The sequence below is a fragment of the Muntiacus reevesi genome, chromosome 2 (genome assembly GCF_963930625.1).
Source record: "Muntiacus reevesi chromosome 2, mMunRee1.1, whole genome shotgun sequence".
NCBI lineage: Eukaryota > Metazoa > Chordata > Mammalia > Artiodactyla > Cervidae > Muntiacus > Muntiacus reevesi.
The window spans coordinates 123,599,599-123,624,258 of record NC_089250.1 but is presented as its reverse complement, the minus strand read 5'-3'; the positions used below and the strand labels follow the sequence as shown (position 1 = coordinate 123,624,258).

The window sequence follows — 24,660 nt, the reverse complement described above, 5'->3', positions numbered from 1 at the left end:
ATATTCCCAACACTGCATATTTCATTGCTGGGACTCATCAGTAAAACTCAGTTTTTAAATAAAGTTATCAGATCAGAAATCCAAACAGTGAGCACTTAAGAGCAAGGAGGTATATAAAATAAGAAAGTGCTGCACTCGGCACTTTTTTTGAATGGATGAGAGTTATGGCCATTGTGCTTTCAGTGCCTGGGAAGGGTTATAAATAGCCAGGGGGAAGGGATTTTCCCATATGCTCTATCAAACACACTCACACGCACACACAGACTCTTGATTTTTCAGACATGCCAAATTTTAAAACAAATAAGTTATTGGAATAGAAACATGAAGTGTGCCAAGTTTTCACCAGCAACCAAAGGAGCCAAAAGTATGAACATGTGAAACTTCAAGACACAGACCAGGAGTCTGACCCTTGGTGGAGAGAGCGGGTCCCCCTCAGAGCCAGGCAAGGGAGGACAGGCATGTGAGGGTGGGTTCCCAGGTAGGAGCCTTGCTTCAGTTGTTGAACAGAACAACTGTATTGTGAATATCCACCCTTCCTGGAGCTCCCAGACGGCTCCTTCCATGGAAGGGTCCAGCCCAGCTTGGGGAGAGGAAGCTCTGGAAAATTGGGGAGCATGCTTATTCCCATTTACCCTGATCTCTGGGACCTGAGGGGTGGGAGTCAGTTCAGGAGGGACACATGCCCCTTTACAGCCAGTCTTAGAAGGAAGCTTCTCCAAAGGAGGGCAAGGATGGCCAGAGTTAGAGACCAAGGTCCCTGGAAAGGAAGACAAAAGGTCAGTCTGGAGGCAAGTCTCGGTGGCTGTTGTGATGTGTCCCCTTGCTTCATCTTAAGGCTGTTCCTACTGCCACATGTCTTCCCCAGATGACCATTCTACAAGCTTCCAGGTGACTCTGATCTGGCCTGAGACCCACTGATTCACAGAGTTCTCCAACTGGAGAAAACGCACAGGAGAAGGAGACCTAGTCAGAGGGAAGACCAGGTCAGGGATTGACTTTGGTTTTACTCTAAACCACAGACAAGGAAAATTAGAGCTTTCTTTCATTCAGGGTCCCCCATCTAGGAAAAGACAAAGTCAAGTTGAGGGAATTCCTTGGTGGTCCACGGGTTAGGACTCTGCACTCTCACTGCAGAGAGCATGCTCTGATCCCTGGTCAGGAAACTAAGATCCCGCAAGCCTCACAGGGCAACCAAAAAAAAAAAAGAAAGAAAGATTAGTGAATAGGATTCAAGTTGGAAGCAATAGTTTTTTTTAATAAAAAACCGAGCTGGGAGACATTTCAGGGTTACACAGTTATAATGACTTCCACCTACACATGATTCATTCTTGTCCTGGAAATGATCAAAGGAAATCTGCTTATAAACAACAATGCCACAAGAATAAAACCAGTAGGACAATTGGGAAAGAGGTGTTCTCATGCCTAGGGGCTGCTTTGCCATGCTTGGAGGGCATTTGCAGCAGAATAAGCAATAGAAATATGTATTTATCATTCATTCATCTAATTATTCTTTAATCAAATACTATTTTCTGAGTATGTTGGGAACTGAGGGCAAGGGGAGAGACAGCAGTCAACTCATTTAACAAATGTATACTGAGCACCTATTGCACATAATAATTGTATGATTACTGTGTGTCATCACTTGGATTCCAGTCACATAAGAGTACCGTCTATGTTCCAGGGGGTAAAGGTGCACGTGCATTTGTTAAATTTTGTCTATACCCCAACTTTGGTGTACCTCATGTAGGTTTAGCCAACAATCATTCCTGTAAGGTTGATAAGGTTATGATGCTATGGAATAAAAAAGCCACTGCTGTGTTGTGATGGCTAGAACAATTTTTAAGACAGGAGCTTCCTGAGAATAAATGATGTGTTACTTCACAACAAATGGAGAAAATGTTGTAATCTGTTCAATTACCAAAGCATTTAGCCCCAGTTACGGTGTAATTTGGAATTCTAGGTCAACTGAGTTTTACACTATTTATGGATTTATGCCTGCCAAAGAGACGGTTTTCAACTTGAAATGTGATCCAGTGTTTGACTTTGGAACTGGTGTTCTAATGCAGCTTATTCAGTTCTCATGGCCATATATTAATGCTAGTTAGATTTAGAAATCTGAGGGACAAAGGCAGTCATGAGATATTTTAAAATGCAACCCTATTTCTAAGCCCCTAGCCTCTGATGCTACATATTTTGCTTGGTGTCCAGATGGGGAACACATTTTTATCAGCCTGCATGCTCCCAGCTTGCATGTTAATAATGGGTACACACTTTGGTATTATGCCAGCCTTATCCTGGCAACTATTTTTGGATGGACTATTTCCAGTGAAAACAACTACTTCCCAAGTAGTTTTAAGTGAAGTACCCAATTAGGAACAGAAATTTGCAATGGTTGATAGATTCTCAGCTTTAAGAAATAAACTAATTGTCAATTCCAAGCTGCCTAAGAAGCTACTCCAGAATAAGAAACCACAACCAGGAAATGATAAGCCATTACCAAGAGCAGTCTTTAAAAATCAAAGGAAATATGAGACTAAGAAAGCTGCAAAGCGGGAAGTGACTAGAACCAAGACTTGGCACCTACCCCTGCCCCCCAGAGCACCCCCACAGAACACTGTGTCTCCATTAACATCTGGAGACCGTGAGACAGACGAAAAATTCAAGATCCTAAAGGAGACCCAAAAGCAACTGAACCTTTAAAGAATAAGCAGCAACTGAAATATGACTAGAAAAACAATAAGTTAGAGAAAATTCAAAAAGATATCACCCTTCTCCAGGAGCTGGAAGATTTGGAATTGGTTATGTTAAATATTTAGAGAAGGCAAGCTGTTAGCATAAACCAGGAAACACATCCTGTGTACTAAACCTGGTGGAGCACCCTGAATGTCACCAGGCCACCACAGACCCACCATGTACGGCTCATCTATAATGCAACCATTTAGCCAAGCTTTGACATACAGGCGAAAATGAAGTGTTAGTCACTCAGTCATGTCCGACTCTTTGCAACCACCCCACGGACTATAGCCCACCAGGCTCCTCTGTCCGTGGCATTCTCCAGGCAAGAATAGTGGAGTGGGTAGCCATTCCTTTCTCCAGGGGATCTTCCCAACCCAGGGATGGAACCTGGGTCTCCTGCATTGCAGGAGGATTCTTTACCATCTGAGCCACCAGGGAAGCCCTCAGTTAATAATGTCCACTAGGGCAACCTTCTCTACCTTTCAATACATGTTGAAGAAAAGAGATAACAATTTCTTAGCTAAGCTCAAGACATTGAAAATCAAGTATCACTTTTATTCAGTATAATTTACCATGTATGGGGAAAGACATCTTAAATTTAAATAAATGTAACCCATTTAACTGCTTTAAATTAGTGCAAAACAAGCCAGGTGAACAAAAGCTTGTTTCTCCAACTTGAGAATAAGTGTTTTCTCCTAAACCTGTACTAACTCACTAAGTTGATCAGCATAACCTCAGAGTAATTTTGTAGAAAAGTGAATTGCTTTATAGCACAGTTCTTTTGAGAATCCTTAAAATTTTAATTTTTAAACCAAGACTCAGGCTTTGCTCTTTCCAGTGAGGAACCCCATAAGAGCCTGAATACATGGGTGTCATTTCCCCCTCACAAAAGGAGTTTCAGCAATCTTTTTAGTGGCCTTGAATGGTCAGAGATAGAGCTGGACACATAATACTGGTATGTGGAAGTCCCCATTCATTTATGCATATGTATTTCATGCCTCCCATGAGCTAAGCTTTGTCTAGACATAGTCAAGATATAATAAAATGTACCATGTGGAGTCTGTCAGGAAGGAGATTAATAATATGCTAAAGTTTTTAGCAGGTAGAAGAACTTAAAAGGGCTAAGAAACAAACACACACACTACAGAGAACAAGGAGAAAAAAATACAAGGTGGCAAGAAAAGGATCCCCAGAGAAACTGCTTTAAGAAACCAGAGGGAGGGAACCACTCAGCCCCTGACTGGTGATGACACTTGTGAGGGAAGTCCAGGAAGTCAGGTTTCCTCTAACTCTGAATTCCTGGAGATATGGTAACAGAGATGCTCTGCAGAAGCAGGGCTCTGTGAAGCATCCACTGGAGGCAGATGATGGCTGAAGTTTGTGGGGAGGGTACCATCTGCCCACTGAGCAGTAGCTCTTCCCTAGTTTTTCTCCATTTTCAGTTTTTATCTTGAATCCAAATTTGAGTTGCTTGCCCTGTTGCAAGACACAGAATTTCTTTTTGAAACTTTACACAGCTGATCCTAGGTACCACACATACTGTACCTCAATTCTAGAAGCCATGCTTCTTCCCCATGTGGGTGGTAGGATGCTATCCTTAAACTTTATAATGTGGAAAGCAGGCTGATGAAGGAGTGTGTTCATCAGCTGTCATGCTCTTTATTTCTGCACTGATCATGACCAGGCAAACAGGATGCCCGTGCCATAGGACACCTTCAGACTGAGGTTACTGGGAAGGAGATGCTTACTTAGAGCAACAGCTACTTAGAGAGGTAGGAATCTCCCCTAAAGGGAAAAGGCAATTCTCCTACAAAAATAAAAGCTCTCAAGGCAAAAATTTCTTGCCATTACCCAGGGAGGGATAATAGAAATAAAAGGCTTCATTTCCTTCCTGCATATCTTAGTAGAAGCCACCCAAGCCAGCCAGGGCACTGGTTTCCCAGCACAGAGCCTCTGATGAGGTGAGCCAGGCACCGCCTGGAAAGCAAAGGGCAGTTTCTACTGAAGGGAAACAGATCTTCCCGTGAGTTCTCAAGAAAGTGCTGGAATTCCTCCTTGCACTGCTGTAGCCCTGTGACCCACATCCTTCCCTTAATTCCTTGGCTGAAGAAACGGCAGGAAAAGGTTTCGCTTCCCTCTGCTCCTGGAAAACCATTTGAAGTCTGGTTCCTGTCATCCTTGCAGCCGGGTCCTTTCTCTGGGAGAAACTGATTGAGTAGGGTGACCAAGAGATTTATTCTCAGGCCTGAAACCAGAGACCAAGGAAGGGTCTGGGAAGGCAAAGGAGAATAAGAATCACGTTGAAGTTCATAAGCTCTTTTTGTGGTTGGTAGGGGAATTGAGGAGGGAAGAAGAGAAAACGAAGATGTTCCTGCCTTTCTTCTGCTCCACTCCAGCTAGGAAACCATACACTGTTCCATCCTGCCCAACACCTGCCTCAGCAGGCTCGGGATATTGATGGGAATGTAGTGACCGAGGTAGCATATTTATCATTCACACTGTCTTAGAATCAACTGCATATGATCCCGGGCCTCCTTGGAATCTGCTCTCTATCCATTGTGTAATCAGAAGCTGTCATTTTGTTCACATACAGTTACTAAGTTATTTCACATTTGTTCACTCAAATCAGTTTACAATGTGGGGAAAGCACCAACGGGGGACTCTGGGCTCTAACAGTGAACAAGAGACAGATGGCTGTGTCCTCAGGGAGCTCCCAGCCTCGTACAGAGACAGGCATGAAAAAAGGTCTTAAGTTCAGAATGTTGTGATAAACGTGAAGAACACAAATAGAACCTAAGATGCAATGTGTTAGTAATTCTATAAATGCAAATGGGTGTGATTCTTAAATTAAAAGTCAGAAAGGGAAATAGGAAGGAGTGCATTAATCCCTGGATACAGGGTCATCTTTGGAGGGATGACAAGGTTTTGAAACTGGCCATTTTTGCATGGAAGAGCTTATACATTGAATAGTCTCACTGCAGGTTGGTGGGATGGCTGACCGACAATGATATTAGTGACCCTGAAATGCCAGGACATGTAGTTCTTTTCTCTGAGTGGTTTGGTTGTTCCATGAAAAACACTACAATTTCCCATTTGACAGTGGAAGTCTAAGGATGTCTCTAAACCTGTTAGCAACTAATTTAATTTTCCTTTTCTAACCCAATTTTGTTTGCTTGATGTCTTCAAATACAGAACCTCTTTGTTCTCATTTCTTTAGCAAAAGAAATCTCAAGCATTCACTTTGGGTGACAGAGGTGGCTATATAGATTGTGGTACCAACTGCAAAATTAAAATGTGGTTTCCCTTGTTCAAAAGCTGGAAAAAATGTTGTCAAAAGTTCTTAAATATAAAGCTTTTCCCTTCTTCCATGATCTGACCTCTCCTGAAATCATTTAGAACTATAAATTCAAGTTTGTATTAATTGTCACTACTTATTTTAAAAATAAATACTTATTTAGAATTAGTTATGTTTTTGCTGACCACTATTCCCTATATTCCAAGTCTTCTTCAAGTTTAATTATCAATATTTTTGCTTTATTTTGCTGGAATAGAGTCTCCAAATTTTCTGGTAAGGCCTCTCACTGGTAAACTTCCAGATTTCTTAAAAGGTTTTAAGAAACTATTTTTCCCTAGTATTTATTTGTTTTTATATTGCTTGGGATAGAATTCCAGTTAAAAAATCACATGGCAACAATTTTGAAGAAATTGCTCTATTGCTTTCAGAAATCCTCTCTTGCTTTTAAGAACTATAACTACAATCTGTTCTTACTCCTTTATAGAGAAATTACATTCTCTCTTGTTTTGCTTTATTAGCCTTTAGGAAACTTTTTTCCTGCAATATCACCACAGTGTGTACATGTGGTTTGTTCATTACATTTGACCTACCTAACACCTAGTGGGCTATTTAGATTCGAGGACTCATGTCTTCGTTTCTGAAAATTTTGTCCTCTGTTATTTATTCCTCCCTTCACTTCTCTGCTTTGTTTTCTTTCTTTTTTTTTTTTTCCCTTTTACAAATTGAATTAGGCAGAATTTGGAATAATATGATATGTCTCTCTGTCTCACTATGCTTCTTTAATACGTTCTGCTTCCTTGTCTTTGGGGCTATATTTTGGAAGAATTCTTTGTTGACATCTTTCAGCTTACAAATTCAATTTTCAGCTACATTAATTCTGCTCTTTAACCCACTTTTTTATATCATTGACTTTATTTTCTTTTCTCCAGATCTCTGAGTTTTGAAATAATTTATTTAGAAAATACTCTCATCCATTTTTATATTACTATATCATTTATTAAAGTTAATTATACTTATTCTAAGGAATGTTTTGATGCTTTTAAAGTTTATCTCCTGAGGCAATATCTTTTTCATGTTATTTTTAATTTCAATGTACTTTCAAAGTAATTTTACATATCATTCTAAAGATGCTGATTTTCTTCCAGTGTTTTTAGGTTCTTTATGTTTGTTTCCTTGACTATGAAATAGATGGATACATATTATTGCTGAGTTAGGGTTGCCAGATATATAGATATAGATATATGCCAGATTTAGAAAAGGCAGAGGAATCAGAGATCAAATTGCCAACATCCACTGGATCATCAAAAAGCAAGAAAGTTCCAGCAAAACACCTACTGCTTTATTGACTATGCAAAGCCTTTGACTTTGTGGATCTCAACAAACTGGAAAATTCTGAAAGAGATGGGAATACCAGACTACCTTACCTGTCTCCTGAGAAATCTGTATGCAGGTCAAGAAACAGCAGTTAGAACTGGACCAGGAACAACAAACTGGTTCCAAATAGGGAAAGGAGTATGTCAAGGCTGTATATTGTCACCCTGCTTATTTAACTTATATGCAGAGTACATCATGAGAAATGATAGGCTGGATGAAGCACAAGCTGGAATCAAGATTTCTGGGAGAAATACCAATAATCTCAGGTAGGCAGATGACACCACCCTTATGGCAAAAAGTGAAGAAGAACTAAAGAGCCTCTTGATGAAAGTGAAAGAGGAGAGTGAAAAAGTTGGCTTAAAACTCAACATTCAGAAAACTAAGATCATGGCAACCAGTCCCATCACTTCATGGCAAATAGATGGGGAAACAATGAAAACAGTGAGAGACTTTATGTTGGAGGGGCTCCAAAATCACTGCAGATGGTGACTGCAGCCTTGAAATTAAAAGATGCTTGCCCCTTGGAAGAAAAGCTTCCCTGATCAACCTAGACAGCATAATAAAAAGCAGAGACATTACTTTGCCAACAAAGGTCCATCTAGTCAAAGCTGTGGTTTTTCCAGTAGACATGTATGGATGTGAGAGTTGGACTAAAGAAAGCTGAGTGCCAAAGAACTGATGCTTTTGAATTGTGGTATTGGAGAAGACTCTTGAGGATCCCTTAGACTGCAAAGAGATCCAACCAGTCAATCCTAAAGGAAATCAGTCCTGAATATTCATTGGAGGGACTGATGCTGAAGCTGAAACTCCAATACTTTGGTCACCTGATGCAAAAAACTGACTCAAAGAAAAGACTCTGGCACTGGGAAATATTGAAGGTGGGAGGAGAAGGGGATGACAGAGGGTGAGATGGTTGGATGGCATCACTGCCTTGATGGACATGAGTTTGAGGAAGCTCCGGGAGTTGGTGATGGACAGGGAAGCCTGGCCTGCTGCAGTCCATGGGATCGCAAAGAGTTGGACACAACTGGGTGACTAAACTGAACTGAACTAAACATATATATAGATAGATAGATACATATTGAAGGAATGGCATATGTCTTCCCAGGAAGACAGTCTATTCTGGTATTTAATATTTCATGTATTTTGGGTGATCGACTAACCAGCAATGCCAATTACTAACTACCTGACTTTGAGTAAATTATTTGTCTTTTCTGATACTCAACTTTCTAATCAGAAAAAATGGGTACAGCATAAAAATAAGATTAGGATTAAGTATAACCTTGCAAATCTATACACTAGTGCCTGGCAATAGTAAACAATAACACAAATGTTAACTGGTATTTCAGTTGGTTCAAGTCAGAACCCAGGAGTGGGAGAAGTTGACATCCAAAGAACTGAGTCACTTACATTAGAACTGGTAATGTGATGATGGATGAAATATTTTGATAAATAGGAGATGTCCAATTGCCTTGCTCACTGTCCCCTCATCTCTGCCGCTCCACCTCCATCTCTTATCCTGAAACATCAGGTGGGGGAAGCCCTAAGGAACTCCATGCAGCCCCAGGCCTGGCAGGAGAGTCTATAACCACTGGGTGTTGCAGCTTTCTGCTGAGGATAGGAACCCAGAGCGTGCCCTGGGATTTCCGTCCTCCTGGCCCATCTGTTCTGTGTTTTTGTCTTGATTGCCACTGGTAGCTTTCGAGGACAGCAGAGCATCTTCTTTCCTCCCAAGGAATAAGCAAGGCAAACTGTAGCCAAAATCAGCAGCTGCTGGTGTGCTTAACTGGGAAAATAATCTCCCAGAGCTGCCAAGGCTATATGATAGAAGGGGATCGAAGAAGCTTGAGGTTCTCTTCCCAAGACATAAAGTAAGTTTTAGTACCAAAAAAATCACATCGCTCATTTCCACACAGGAGACCCCCAGGTGTTTTTCAGAGACACTGTCCAACTATTTGTGGTGGGCTGCACTGGCCCATAAATAAATCTCCAATTGTTTCTGCTTGCCTGTGTTTTCTCCATTGCCTAAAATCTCCTTGTAATGGAATTCCCAGGACATCCTGATAGCAGGAGAAACCTTGCACCCGGCCATATCGTTTTCTAGACTAACCATTATTTCTGCCTCTCCAGCTCTAAAATCAATGTGTGAGTACAGACTTGGTGCCAATCTGTGGACACTGGGTTTGTCCAGGCATGGAGAAGGAGACACAGTGCTGAGATGATGGGCTGGTGACCTTGGGTGTTAATCAATACTACCTGATAGCAACCAGCTCCTCAGTTACAATCCTGGCAAATGAGAAGCTAAACTGGGCAGGGAAAGTCATTCCCACCCCCATCCTCACATTCCAGTCCTGCTCTCTTCCCTCCACCTCACCCTGGAGGATTTAATGAAGTTAAATTGCACCACCACCCCCCTGCAAACCACCACCACACCACCCTGCCGCCTGGACATCCCTCTCCAGCCAAGGGGTCAAGAAACAGGATGACTGCAGGGCGGGAGCAGACTTACATCTCTCCAAGTGTTGGAAGGAGCGGACGAGTCCAGCTGAGAGCTCTTCTTCTTAAGTGCTTCCAGCCCAGCCAGTCTGGAGAGAGCAGGTCTATGAACAAGAGTGAACAAGGGTCAGAAGGGAAGGGATAGCCTCTGGAGCTAATGCCAAGGCTGGAACCTTGCACCTCCAGACCAGCTTTTACTGAAGATTAGTCTGGCATTGGGTCAAGAATAAGATCCTAAATTGGAGCTGAGGGCTGAGCATCCAGGCTGAGCCACACAGCAAATCAGGCCAGCTGACATATCACTGCCCTGGCTGGGTTCTCCTCTCCCGAGGCCAGCTTGTTCCCAGTGCTGTGGGACTATCCTTCTTACTATAATCTCAACCCCATTCCCAGAATTAGGCCTTATCCAGGTCTCTCTGGGCTTGCCAGGTGGCGCTAGTGATAAAGAACTCACCTGCCAATGCAGGAGACTTGAAGAGACACGGGTTCGAACCCTGGGTCGGGAAGATCCCAGGAAGAAGGCATGGCAACCCACTCCAGTGTTCTTGCCTGGAAAATTCCATGGACAGAGGAAACTGGTAGTTGCATAGGGTTAGTAAGAGTTAGGCACAACTGAAACAGCTTAGCACGCATGCACAAGTCTCTCCTCTTAGGGAAGGGCTTCTCCTGATAGGGGCCAGGGCTTTGTATGCTACCAGTGACTACTTCAGGGTTGCAGCTATCAAATTTCTCTTTGATCCTTCCATTCAGGTATCCCCTGCCTCCCACACCAGGACAGTTTTGACAGTTTCGCATACTGGACCTGGGTTACCACTTGCTCTCAAGAGGCATGGAGCAGAGGAAAGTGCTTTCACTAATACCATTGCCACTACCTTACCATCTCAAGCCAGCAATATCCTTCTCTCAGCCTGAATAAGTCACCTGTGAACCTCACCTCCGATATTATCTCCTCCAGGAATCCTTTCTTGCCTCCTCCCTACTTGGTTTAGGTGTCTGCCCTGCCACCCTGTATGTCCCCTTCCCTCCGTCTTACACTAATTGACTCCTCTGTGATCTTGTCTGTGTTCAACACTGGACCAAGAGCCCTCAGATCATAGGGACCTTGTCTATCCTGTCCTTTTTAATGTGATGTTCCCTCACTCCTAGCTGGCACAGCAGAGGGCAAGTAGATAGTATATCCCAATGGATATACTCTATTTCTCTGGAATTGAACTTACCAAAGATGTAGGTAAGACTACTCAAGATTAAAGGAGTCTAAACCCAATCTCTGAGTCTGGTTTGGATCCTGGACCAGAAAAGGGGCATTTGTGAGACAATTGTGAGGTTGGCATGAGGTCTATAGAGCAGATGAGTGCCACATCAAGGTAATTTCATGATTTTGATCTTTGTACTCATGTCCTACTAGATATACAGATTCCCAGGTGGCTCAGTGGTAAAGAATCCACTTGCCAATGCAGGGGACGTAGGTTCAGTCCCTGGGTTGGAAAGATGAAAGATCCACTGGAGAAGGAAATGGCAACTGATTCTAGTATTCTTGCCTAGGGAAGCTCATGAATAGAGGAGCCTGGCAGGCTGCAATCAGTGGGGTTGCAAAAGAGTTGGACACGACTGAGCGACTAAACAACATATTAGATATAACATCTGGGTTGGGCAAAAAGTACAGAAATTCTGTGTACAATTTTTGCACAGTTTTATAATATAAAATCATATTAAAATATATAAATGTTAGATGCTTAGTCATTCTGACTCTTTGCAACCCCATGAACTGTAGCTTGCCAGGCTCATCTGTTCATGGGATTCTCCAGGCAAGAATACTGGAGTGGATTGCCATGCCCTCCTCCAGGGTATCTTCCTGACCCAGAGATCAAATCCAGGTCTCCCACATTGCAGGCAGGTTCTGACCATATTAATATATATAAAGTTACATTAAAATATAAATTAACAAATGTAAGCAAAGAAAAAGTACAGTTTAATTAGAAAGAATGAAATCCAATCTCAGGATTCCCTCTGAACTTGATTTTCTTAATAAATTCAGCATTAGTTTGTCTTTACTTCTGCTCTTCTCTTTTCTATGAAAAGTAGAAACTGCATGTTTAAGGCGGAGGAGAAGATCCTTATTCCTGAGTGTCTGCCTGAAAAGGCTGTAGGTACGTAGGATGCAGTGGTGTGTTGGTCCCCAAAGGCCTGCTCAGTGACATCAAACCAGCACACCACTTTCCGGATGAATTTCTTATCAATGGGCAGAAAAGGGCCAGTTCCAACCCACTGGCCTGAGCATCCTTCAGCTGGATGGGGGTGGAGCAAATGATTCCACTGGACTTGAGCAAACACTGGAGCTGCTTCCTACAGACCAGCCTAAGTTTCAACCTGCTGAGAAAGACAACGCCTGAGATGTTCTTGGGAACGGGCTTCACAAACAGGGAGAACACCTGAAGAGAGAAAACCCCACAGAGCATTCTATAGTCCAGCCCCCAACTCAGAGATCCAACCCCTGCTTTTCAGCCTCAGGCCAACCCAACATGGGTCACCCTCACCCTTGTCTTCAGGGCATAGATTGGACTGTCTGAATCGGGATTGGAGCCTTCCCTTCAGATGTTAGGAATGCAGGAGGGGCTGCAGGTGAAACTCCAGGCCTGGTTCATCAGCCTGAGACTTAAAGCTGAACAAACATCCCCTGCCGGCCACGGCCAGGCCCAGCACCCTCCGTGAGCACAGCATGGTTTTGCCACCCTCCTTCCATGCTTCAGAGCCATTCGTGAGGCACCATAGCCAACGCTCCTAAACAGACACTCGTGCTCGGAGGCAGGACACCCAGCATGTGCCCACCTGACTCCTGGAGAAACGGAGCCAGCCTCGGCTCACGCACCCAGGGTGACGTGGTGACTGCTTTCCCACGGGGCTCCTGCTGGGGTTGCTAAAGCAGAGTGAGATGACATCTATCCCCTGCAACTTCTACCTACAGATCAAAGTTCTACCCTATAGTGACTGCTCAGAACCCATTTGTTTTCTCTACCACACTGTAGCTTTTTAAACATCTGGAGACAGACATCATTTTTCTCCCAAGTCTTTTATTTTTTTCAGACTAGACAGCCCTATTGGATTCCACAGCGTTTCCACACATCTCTATACAACATGGTTTCTAGATTCCCTCAGATGTTAATCCATCTCTTGCATTTATTTTCAAGGTTCTTCCTCTAATGCAAAGGACAATTAGAATACTAAGTTCCAGACCGAGTAGCCAGCACAGAGGACAGGAGAACTCTCTGTTCCTCTGATCCACAGACTGTTCCTCCACTGACATAGTCCAAGTTTTCCTTCTTAGCAACACGTGGTGACGCTGGCTCCCACTGAAGCCGTATGACACCTAAACTCCAAAACATTCACCATCTGATACTTACCCAATTAACTTCCAAATGAAAGATATTTTATGTTATCACTGTTCATTTTGTCTCTGCAGTTAACACAAATTTAGCTCCTACTCATGGGCCTCCTGAAGGCACTGGAAGACCTTCCTAAAGAAATGTGTCATGGTGGGTCCAGGTATGTTGCCTGAGATGGGAGAACATATCAAAAGGCAAAGTATCAACATTACCCAGATCACCAGAGAAGGTCTCACTTATTCCTAGTAAAACAGAGCAAAGAAGGCCCTAAAGCATGAGATGTGGAGATGAAGCCATAGGAAGCCAGTGGGCTCCAGAGGGTATGGAAGGGTATGTGAGGAACTCTGAAGGCAAGGGGCAGCCCCACATGTATGAGCACTTGGAAGCCAAATGGGAACCAGCAGATCTGTGGGCCTGGAGGAGGGCCTGGGTGACACAGACCTCTTTCTTCACCTCCATCTACAGTAGCAAAGACAAAAGCTTCAGGCTGGCTTAGCCACTTCTAGAAGAAAGATTGTTAAGGAGATTGAATGTACACCTCACAAAGGATCTGATTTACTGCTCCTGAAAAAAAGGGCCAAACCTTTTTCATCTTGATAATATCCAGACTCCCAGAGGGGCATCCATTCGTTTCAATGAAAGACAATTATATCTCTGCTGTGCCACAGTCTGCAGGAGGCAACGCCACTCAGGAAGGCAGCACCAGGAAAACACTTCCTGCAAAGACAAAGGACACATTAAATTGATCCCTAACAAACACATTGCAACTGCAGTGAACTGTCAGAAAGAAAGGCGATGTGTTGGCTTTTCTCTCAGCACGTAAAGGAAGTCCTTCAAGTGGAGCGCTGGGATTTTACCAGCCAAAGCATCAGCAGGAAAAAAGGCAAGGTAATCTTGACCTCCTGCAGGATTCCACAGATTTCAAAGTGTCCGTGCACATGAGTGGAGTCAGCTGTGGCCAAGTGGTTCCATCAATAAACCATCCATGGATTAGATGGTTGCCAGTCTAATGCTCACTGTAGGCACTTATAGATGGTAATAAGAGCTAGGTGGTCTTGTGTACATCCTGTGGTCCCAGGAGGGGCGCAGGCTCCCTCCTGAGCAGTCTTCATCTTGTGCCGACCCAAAGGCATGGTATTTGGCAGATGTGTTACCCCATTTCTTGTTTGAAGTTGTGGCAATTTGTTGTTTCATTAAAGTTGCTCATTTTCACCACTTCCCCTCCTTAGAATTTGTTGTTATTTCAGCAGTGTTCAAAGTATCTTTAAGTCACAAACCTCAGTGTCTAGAGATTACTATTTAATTAACAGGAAAATTCACAGTATACTTAATATTAAATGAATGTATACTAATTAAAAATGAATGTATACTAATTAAAAATAAATGGCCTTAATGAAAGGTAGAGCTTCCAAACCATTCTGAGAGTAAAACACAAACAAACAAACAAAAAATAGTCAAAATTTAAGAAATGTTGCAAAATTTGAGAAGAGAGTAAAATAGCAACAATAGCTGAGGGAGGATTTACTCTAGGCCAAGTGCTATTCTAAACACTTTATACTAATATTAATATTAGTAGTTAAATAGCATTAATATTAGATCATTTGAATTTTCACAGTTCCATGAGTTATAAATTTTGAAGAAGATAAACCTTAGACTCAGGAAAAGTAAGTGGCTTTCTCATGGGGGCTCCTCTAGTAGCTTTAGAAGATGGAATTTGACCCAGAGCCCATACCCTTAGCTACTATGCTCTATACTTCTTTTCCCTCAACACAGTCTATTAAACACAAGTTATAAAATTAGACGGCAGCAATAAAACCAAAGGTATAACTGTTTATAATGACTGTTATTGAGTAGATCTTCTCCCTCAGCTCAGGTCAGTGACAGCCACCCCCTGACTGAGCTATTATTTGGTTCTGTAAGGAGAACACTTCTTATCTGCACCTTCTGGAAGAAGCATCTGTGCTCAGGGCTGAGTTAAAGGAGGACATCTGGCCTCCTTCCCTGAGAGAAGGAAGGAATATATGAGTGGACAAGGATCCAGGCCTGCATCTCCAGACGACAGGCCTTCAGAATAAAGAGAAAACTGGCCAAACTCTGATCATTAGGGAGTGGGAAGGGAAGGGGAAGGGGGAAAAAAATCCTTTCTCTATTGGAGTATGGAAAGTTTTTTGTTTTTTTTTTAATATGTGAATTAAAAAAATAAAAATTGGCTCAGTTGACCTACCTCCTCCCAAAGGCAGAGAAAACATAAATAGGAATGTGGATGGTTTTAACTGCTGTGTAGCAAATTTAAAATTTTGTAACTCACAGAATGTCAGAGGCAAAAAGGTAATGGCCATCAGGTGCACCCCTTCATTTGACACCCGAAACCTGAGTGGGGGAGGCCTCATCCAAGGTGATGCCACAAAGGTGAGCAGCAGACATCAACACAGTACCCAGAGCTGAGCCAGAGACCTGCTGGGAAGGAAGAAATCTCCAGGCTTCGTGAGGATCAAGATAAACCAAAACATCAGCCTTGTTGCCCCCAAATCTCTGACTGGTACCACTCATTTGGAAATATTAAGAAGGAGCAGAAGTAAAAACGATAGCCTTGGGAGCCACAGACAGAGGAAGGCTGTGTGGCCAGAGCAATGAGACGAGCTCACAGAACTCTTTCATGTGTATCACTGTGCTCATATTTCCATCCACAGAGTCCATCTTTCAAAATTTCGATGAGCCAAGCTCTTGCCTTCACTGCGTCTTCACCCCAGACCAGCTCCACGTTCAGAGTCTGCGCCTCCCACACCCCACGCTTTCCCATCCCTCCCACCTGCCGTTTCATGCATGAGGACAGTGACTGTCCTGCAGTCTTCAATAGCGCCTGGATCACCAAGGAATACTGGCTGAATGGATTAATCTAAACTCTCATCATCTAGGATAAAAATAGCATTCCCATTTTGGGGCAAAAAAAAACTGAGGCTTTGATTTTTATCCTCGTCCTAAGTGTAAGAACTAGGATTTGGTTCCAAAGCTTCTAAGTGTCTTCTAAGCTTCTAACATGCTACATGCTCAACACAAAGTTAGTTCTTAAGTTGCAAAGTACTGCCTTCACCATTTTTTAATTTTTTTAAAATTGAAGTATAGTTGATGTACAATGTTATATGTTATAGGTGTATAATATAGTGGTTCACAATTATTTTCTTTTGAACTTTTTGTTTTGTATTGGGGTATAGCTGATTAGGAAATGGCAACCCACTCCAGTATTCTTGCCTGGAAAATCCCATGGACGGAGGAGCCTGGGAGGCTAGTCAGTCTGCGGGGTCGCAAAGAGTTGGACATGACTGAGCTACTTCAGTCACAGCTGATTAACAATGTTGGTGATTCACAATTTTTAAAGGTTATACTCCATTTATAGTTATTATAAAATATTAGCTATATTCCCTATGTTATACAACATATCCTTATAGCTTATTTTATACATACTAGTTTGTACCTCTTAATCCCCTGCTCCTATAATGACCCTCCCTGTTTTCCTCTCTCCATTGGTAGCCACTAGTTTGCTCTCTTTATCTGTAAGTCTGTTTCCTTTTTGTTATATTTACTAGTTTATTTCCTAGATTCCACATATAAGTGATATCATACTGTATTTGTCTTTCTCTGTTTGATTTTGTTTCACTTAGCAAAATACCTTGCAGTCCATCCTTGTTGTAAATGAAAAAATTTACTTTTTACAGCTGAGGAGTATTTCATTATACAGACACACACACACCACATCTTTACACATTCACCTGTAGATGGACACTTAGCTTGCTTCCATATCTTGGCAATTGTAAAGGAAGAGTTATTGATCAATTTGCCAAAAATCAGTTTTCCAAAAGTCAATTTATAAGGCATATCAGATGAATATCTTAAACACAGTGAAGAAGATTGCTGCAGCTGCTTTGCTGATAAAAGCAGAAGCAGGGGTAGACACCGTGGCCAAGGCAGTGCCATATAGAAGGTCGGGTCATAGAGTCACCAAAGGGGCATGATGGTAAACTGTATTTAAGGGGAAAGCCACCCACTCATGTATAAAATGATGTGTGCAAAAGCAGAGAGAACTAAACTTTGTCGCAAAATCCACAATCAGAGAGCAGGTCATTCTGTGATTTGGAATTCCATCACTTGATTCTCAATGAACTAGCCATTGGCAAAATATTTTTCAGTGAACTGTGCTGCTTCCCACAAAAGACCCTACGAGAGATCTATACCCTTGGCTAGCAGAACAATCACTTTGGTCACCTACCCAAGTGTAGGAAATTTAAAAACAACTGAACTTAGCTCTCCATAGTCATCTCTTTCCTTACCCCACAGTTCAGCTCTTTTGAAAAGAAGGCTGGTGTCATTTCTGTGATATATTTAATCCTTTTTCTTGTCCATTTCCATCTTCACTAAAACATCCTTTCTTCAGGTTGCTTTCTCCCTCATTCTCTTGTTCTCATCCTCACTCTCCTGCTAATTCTTGTTCTTTCTTCCTATAAACAAGGATATAAATTACCACTTAGCTTGAGCTGTGTGGTGTATCCTTGGTCTTTATGGAGACAGCGTGCTCCATAATGGATCGCCTTTGTGGAAAAGTGCAATCCCTGTAATTAGTAGCACTTTGATGGAGAACTCAAGCTCTATAACTCAGGAGATCATAAGCATTTCTGCTCTGGTGAAGTTCAGTTTAATGCAAAAGAAACATGTGTTTCCTGTCCCTTATTCTAAATCGATTGAGCCATTTGTCTAATTTAAACACTCTATAAATTACATACATCCTCTAAAGATAGGGACGAGGTCGACATACTTGATATATGTTTTTTCATATGGCTTGAATCCATCACTGTCTTCCACAAGGCCCCTTAGCTTTATCCTGAGTGGATGGAGGCCCCATAACTCTCTGATCTACTCCATTTTCTCTGACACCCCTTAGCATTCTTGTTCAGAAAATTTGGCCAAAGAATTATGGCTGACTTTCAGTAGGCATGGATTGTAGGATAAACTAGTGCTGCATCCTTCACTATCCTATACGTTAGTAGCACAATCATCAAATTCTCTCCTACATCTCTTCTCACTTTGTGCATTATTATGGGAGACTTGATGAGGAAAAAGTCAAAGAAAGTAGACTGGGCATGGCTGCTTCTGGCTTAGCTTGAACTCACTGCACCCCTCTGATTCCTAGGAGGTATGTTGTGACTAGCATATGAAAATGGCAGTTCCAGAAATCAGAGAAATCCAGGGATCCCTCAACAGAAGGTGGGACATTTCAGAGAAATGAGTAGACACCCCACTCTCTTATAGCTTCTCATGTGTCTGTCAGGAAAACAGAGTTTGGAAAGTAAAAAGCAGCTTTATTCAACTCCATAACAGGTAGGGGTCTGGATCATTTAGTTTCTGCCAATCAAATGACTTTTTACATTTTAATTTGAAGTAGAATTGAGTAAATTCTGTAAATGGACTATATACACCAGCTAAAAGTGGGATTGGCAGAGTACATTTTTTTTAAAAAAGAAATCAAATATATGTGGTTCGTAAGATAGTCACTTCAATTATAACAATACAGACAGATTGAAAGTAAAAGAAGGAAAAAGATTTATCATGCAAATAATAGTTAGAGAAAACAGAAGAAACTTTATTAATATCAGATAAAGTAGATTTTCAGAGCAAACATAATTACCAGAAACACAGAGAGGCATTATTTAATGGTAAAAGAGTTGATCTACCAAGAAGACATAGTAATCCTGTGTGTATGTGCCAAACAATGAAGCTGCAAAATATGTAAACTAAAAAGTGATAGACCTGAAAGGAGAAAATCAAATCAGTAATTACAATTGGAAACTTAAAAACCCATTTCAAAAATGATAAAATAACAAGACAGAAAATGGACAAAGACACTGTCAACCAATAGAAACTAATAGGCATTTATAGAACACTTTACTCAACAGCAGAATATACATTCTTTTCAAGTGCCTACAGAACATATGCCAAGTAGATACTATCTTCGGCTTTGAAACTGGGTTTAAGAATTAAAATCACAGAGAGCGTATTCTCTGCCTACAATAAAATCAAACTAGAAATCAATGACAGAAAGTTCCCAAGAAAATCTCCAAACACTCAGAAACTAAACAGCACACTTCTAAATAATCATATGAGTCAAAGAGCACATCTCAGTGGAGACCAAAACTATACTGAACTAAATGAAAGCAAGCATATAACATCAAAATTTGTGTGACACAGCTAAAAGCAATGCTGAGGGGGAAATATAGCACTAAACGCATATATTAGAAAAGAGAAAAACTTTGAGTAATTTAAGCTCCCTCACCCCCTAAAGATCCTGGAAAAAGAAGAGCAAAATAAATCCAAAGCAAGTTTCTGGAAGTAATAAAGATAAGAGCAGAAATCAGTGAAATTGAAAACAGAAAATCAATGGGGAAAACAATGAAACAAAGTGCTTTGGAAAGACTGATGAAATTGACAAATAACTATCTAGCAAGATGAACAAATTAGAAAGAGATAAGATACAAATTTCCAATATCAGAAACATAGCAGGGGACATTACTATAGACATTTCAAACACATGAGACGGTAATAAAGAAATACTATGAACAATTCAAAGCACATAAATTTGGATATTTAGATTAAATGGACCAATTCCTTGAAAAGGACAAATTATCACAGCTTACCCAGTATAAATAAATAGTTTGACTGGCATATAGCTATTCAGGAAGTTTGATTTCTAATTTAAAAATCCCCCACAAGAAATTCCCAGGTACACATAGTACCACTGGAAAATTCTACCAAATGTTTAAAGAAATAGTACTAATTCTTTTCCAGAAAATCCCTTTAAAAAAAGAATCCATTAGAATAAATGGAGTAGCCCTCATAGTCAACAAGAGTCAGAAATGCAGTACTTGAATGCAATCACAAAAATGACAGAATGATCTCTGTTTATTTCTAAGGAAAACCATTCAATATCACAGTAATCCAAGTCTATGTCCCAATCCGTAATGCTGAAGAAGCTGAAGTTGAACAGTTTTATGAAGACCTACAAGACCTTCTAGAACTAACACCTAAAAAAGATGTCCTTTTCATCATAGATGATTGGAATGCAAAAGTAGAAATTCAAAAGATACCTGATCAAGAGATACCTGGAGTAACAGGCAAATTTGGCCTTGGAGTACAAAATGAGGCAGGGCAAAGGCTAATAGAGTTTTGCCAAGAGAACACACTGGTCATGGCAAACACCCTCTTCCAAGAGAAGACTCTACACATGAACATCACCTGATGGTCAATACCAAAATCAGATTGATTATATTCTTTGCAACCAAAGATGGAGAAGCTCCCAACAAAAATAAGACTGAGAGCTGACTATGGCTCAGATCATGAACTCCTTCTTGTCAAATTCAGACTTAAATTGAAGAAAGTAGGGAAAACCACTAGAACATTCAGGTATGACCTAAATCAAATCCCTTACAATTATACAGTAGAAGTAACAAACTGATTCAAGGGATTAGATCTTATCAACAAAGTGCCTGAAGAACTATGAACAGAAGTTTGTGACATTGTACAGGAGACAGAGATCAAGACCATCCCCAAGAAGAAGAAGTGCAAAAAGGCAAAATGGTTGTCTGAGGAGGCCTTACAAATAGCTGAGAAAAGAAGAGAAGTGAAAGGCAAAGGAGGAAAGGAAAGATATACCCATTTGAATGCAGAGTTCCAAAAAGTAGCAAGGAGAGAGAAGAAAGCTTTCCCCAGTGACCAATGCAAAGAAATAGAGGAAAACAATAGAATGGGAAAGACGAGATCTCTTCAAGAGAATTAGAGATATGAAGGGAACATTCCATGCAAAGCTGGGCTCAATAAAGGACAGAAATGATATGGACCTAACATAAGCAGAAGATATTAAGAAGAGGTGGCAACAATACACAGAAGAACTATACAAAAAAGATCTTCATGACCCAGACAACCATGATGGTGTGATCACTCACCTAGGGCCAGACGTCCTGGAATGTGAAGTCAGGTGGGCCTTAGGAAGCATCACTATGAACAAAGTTAGTGGAGGCAATGGAATTCCAGTTGAGCTGTTTCAAATCCTAAAGGATGATGCTGTGAAAGTGCTGCACACAATATGCCAGCAAATTTGGAAAACTCAGCAGTGGCCACAGGACTGGAAAAGGTCAGTTTTCATTCCAATCCCAAAGAAAGGCAATGCCAAAGAATGTTCAGACTACTATACAATTGCACTCATCTCACACGCTAACAAAGTAATGCTCAAACTTCTCCAAGTCAGGCTTCAACAGTACATGAACCATGAACTTCCAGAAGTTCAAGCTGGATTTAGAAAAGGCAGAGGAATCAGAGATTAAACTGCCAAAATCTGTTGAATCATAGAAAAAGCAAGAGAGTTCCAGAAAAGCATCTATTTCTGCTTTATTGACTACACCAAAGCCTTTGACTATGTGGATCACAACAAACTGTGAAAAGTTCTTCAAGAGATGGGAATACCAGTCCACCTTATCTGCCTCCTGAGAAATCTGTATGCAAGTCAAAAAACAACAGTTAAAACTGGACGTGAAACAACAGACTGTTTCCAAATCAGGAAAGGAGTACATCAAGGCTGTATATTGTCACCCTGCTTATTTAACTTATATACAGAGTACATCATGAGAAACACTGGGCTGGATAAAGCACAAGCTGGAACCAAGATTGTCGGGAGAAATAACAATAATCTCAGATAGGCAGATGATACCACCCTTGTGGCAGAAAGTGAAGAAGAACTAAAGAGCCGCTTGATGAAAGTGAAAGAGGAAAGTGAAAAAGTTGGTTTACAACTCAACATTCAGAAAAATAAGATCATGTCATCTGGTCCCATCAGTTCAGTTCAGTTCAGTTCAGTTCAGTCGCTCAGTCATGCGCGACTTTTTGCGACCCCATGAATCGCAGCACACCAGGCATCCTTGTCCATAACCAACTCCCGGAATCCACCCAAACCCATGTCCATCGAGTCAGTGATGCCATCCAGCCATCTCATCCTCTGTCGTCCCCTTCTCCTCCTGCCCCCAATCCTTCCTAGCATTAGAGTCTTTTCCAATGAGTCAACTCTGCATGAGGTGGCCAAAGTATTGGAGTTTCAGCTTCCACAGCAGTCCTTCCAACTGGTCCCATCACTTCATGGCAAATAGATGGGGAAACAATGGAAACAGTGAGAGACTTTATTTTCTTGGGCTCCAAAGTCACTGCAGATGGTGACTACAGTCATGAAATTAAAAGACACTTGCTCATTGGAAGAAAAGCTATGACCAACCTAGACAGCATATTAAAAAGCAGAGACATTACTTTGCAAACAAAGGTCCATCTAGTCAAAGCTATGGTTTTTCCAATAGTCACATATGGATGTGAGAGTTGGACTCTAAAGAAAGTTGAGTGCCAAAGAGTTGGTACTTTTGAACTGTGGTGCTGGAGAAGACTCTTGAGAGTCCCTTGAACTGCAACAAGATCTGACCAGTCTATCCTAAAGGAGATCAGTCCTGAATATTCATTGGAAGGACTGATGATGAAGCTGAAACTCCAATACTTTCACCACCCGATTCGAAGAACTGACTCACTGAAAAAGACCCTGATGCTGGGAAATATTGAAGATGGGAGCAGAAGGGGACAACAGAGGATGAGATGGTTGGATGGCATCACTGACTTTATGGACAAGAGTTTGAGTAAGCTCCAGGAGGTGGTGACAGACAGGAAGCCTGGCGTGCTGCAGTCCATTGGGTCACAAAGAGTCGGACATGACTGAGCAACTGAACTGAACTAACTGAACTTTCCAGAAAATAGAAGAGGAAGGAAATTTTCACCAAAATTTTAAACTTCTATTAAGAAAATGATAAGACAAGCTTTAGGGTATGAGAAAAGAATCATAAATCACATATACAACAAAGGACTAATATCTAGAATATATAAAGAAGTCTCAAAACTCAACAATAACAATAATAATAATAATTGAATTAGGAAATGCACAAGAGACACAGAGGCATTTTAGCAAAGAGGATATACAGATTGCAAATAAGCATGTGAAATGATATTTAAGATCATTAGCCTTTAGGGAAATGCAAGTTAAAACCACATGAGATATCACCACATACTCATCAGAATGACTAGAATTAAATGTAGTAACACCACAAAATGCTGGCTTGGATGCAGAGAAACTGGATCATTCATATATTGCTGGTAAGAATGTAAAATAGTCAAGACACTTTGGAGAACAATTTGGCAATTTCTTAAAAAACTAAAATTTAACTTCAGTCATGTACCTTCAGTTGCTTAGTCATGTCCAACTCTTTACAACCCCATGGACTGTAGCCCACCAGGCTTCTCTGTCCATGGAATTTTCCAGGCAAGAATATAGGAGTAGGTTGTCATTGCCTCTTCAGGATGCAACTACCATATAACCCAGTAAATATGGAGTTGAATTAAATTAATTGATTAAGGGCTGACACCTGGAGCAATGAAGACGAATGTTCACATAAAAACTTGTCCACAATGCAACTAGAGATTATCATACCAAGTAAAGTAAGTCAGAAAGAGAAAGACAAATACCGTATGATATCACTTATATGTGGAATCTAAAATGTGGCACAAACAAGCCTATCTATGAAACAGAAACAGAATCAAGGACATAGAGAACCAACTGACATCTGCCAAGAGGACATGGGGTTGGGAAAGGGAGGGAGTGGGAGCTTGAAGTTAGCAGATGTAAGCTTTTATATAGAATGGATAAACAACAAGGTCTTACTATATAGCACAGAGAATTATATTCAATATCCTATGATAAACCATAATGGAAAAAGGACATTTTTAAAAGAATGTACATATATGTATGTATGTGTGTGTGTGTGTATATATATATATATATATAACTGAATCACTTTACATATATGTACATTATATATATATATATATATATAAAACTGAATCACTTTACTGCATAGCAGTAATTAACACAGCATTGTAAATCAACTATACTTCAATTTAAAAAAAAAAACTTGATCACAAATATTTCCAGCAGCTTTGTTCATAACAGCTAAAAACTAGAAATGATCCAGATGTCCTACAGCAGGTAAACGGTTAAATACATAAGGTATATCCACACCATGAAATTCTACTCAGCAATAAAAAAAAAACTGTTGATACACACAGAAACCTGGAAGAATAGCCAGAGAATTATGAGGAGTGAAAAATGCCAATCCCCAAAGATAGCATACTTTATGATTCCATTTATATAACATTCTTGTGATGAAAAAATTATAGAGAACAAAATAGTGGTTTCTGGGGGTAAAGGAGCATTGGAGGTAGGAGGGAGTGGGCATGATTAAGAGGCAACACAAA

The 24,660-nt window shown here is 41.0% G+C and overlaps 1 long non-coding RNA gene and 1 pseudogene across 1 annotated transcript; one reads left to right on the top strand and one right to left on the bottom strand.

The window, feature by feature from the left end:
- Positions 1-501: 501 nt before the first annotated feature.
- On the bottom strand, positions 502-13,983 carry LOC136158198 (uncharacterized). The gene is made up of 4 exons (XR_010661322.1): positions 13,865-13,983; positions 10,356-10,450; positions 9,915-10,005; positions 502-757 (listed from the first exon to the last, which is right to left on the bottom strand). It is a non-coding gene; the product is annotated as an uncharacterized lncRNA (long non-coding RNA).
- LOC136159022 (eukaryotic translation initiation factor 2A pseudogene) lies at positions 1,673-2,816 on the top strand (annotated as a pseudogene).
- Positions 13,984-24,660: the final 10,677 nt, after the last annotated feature.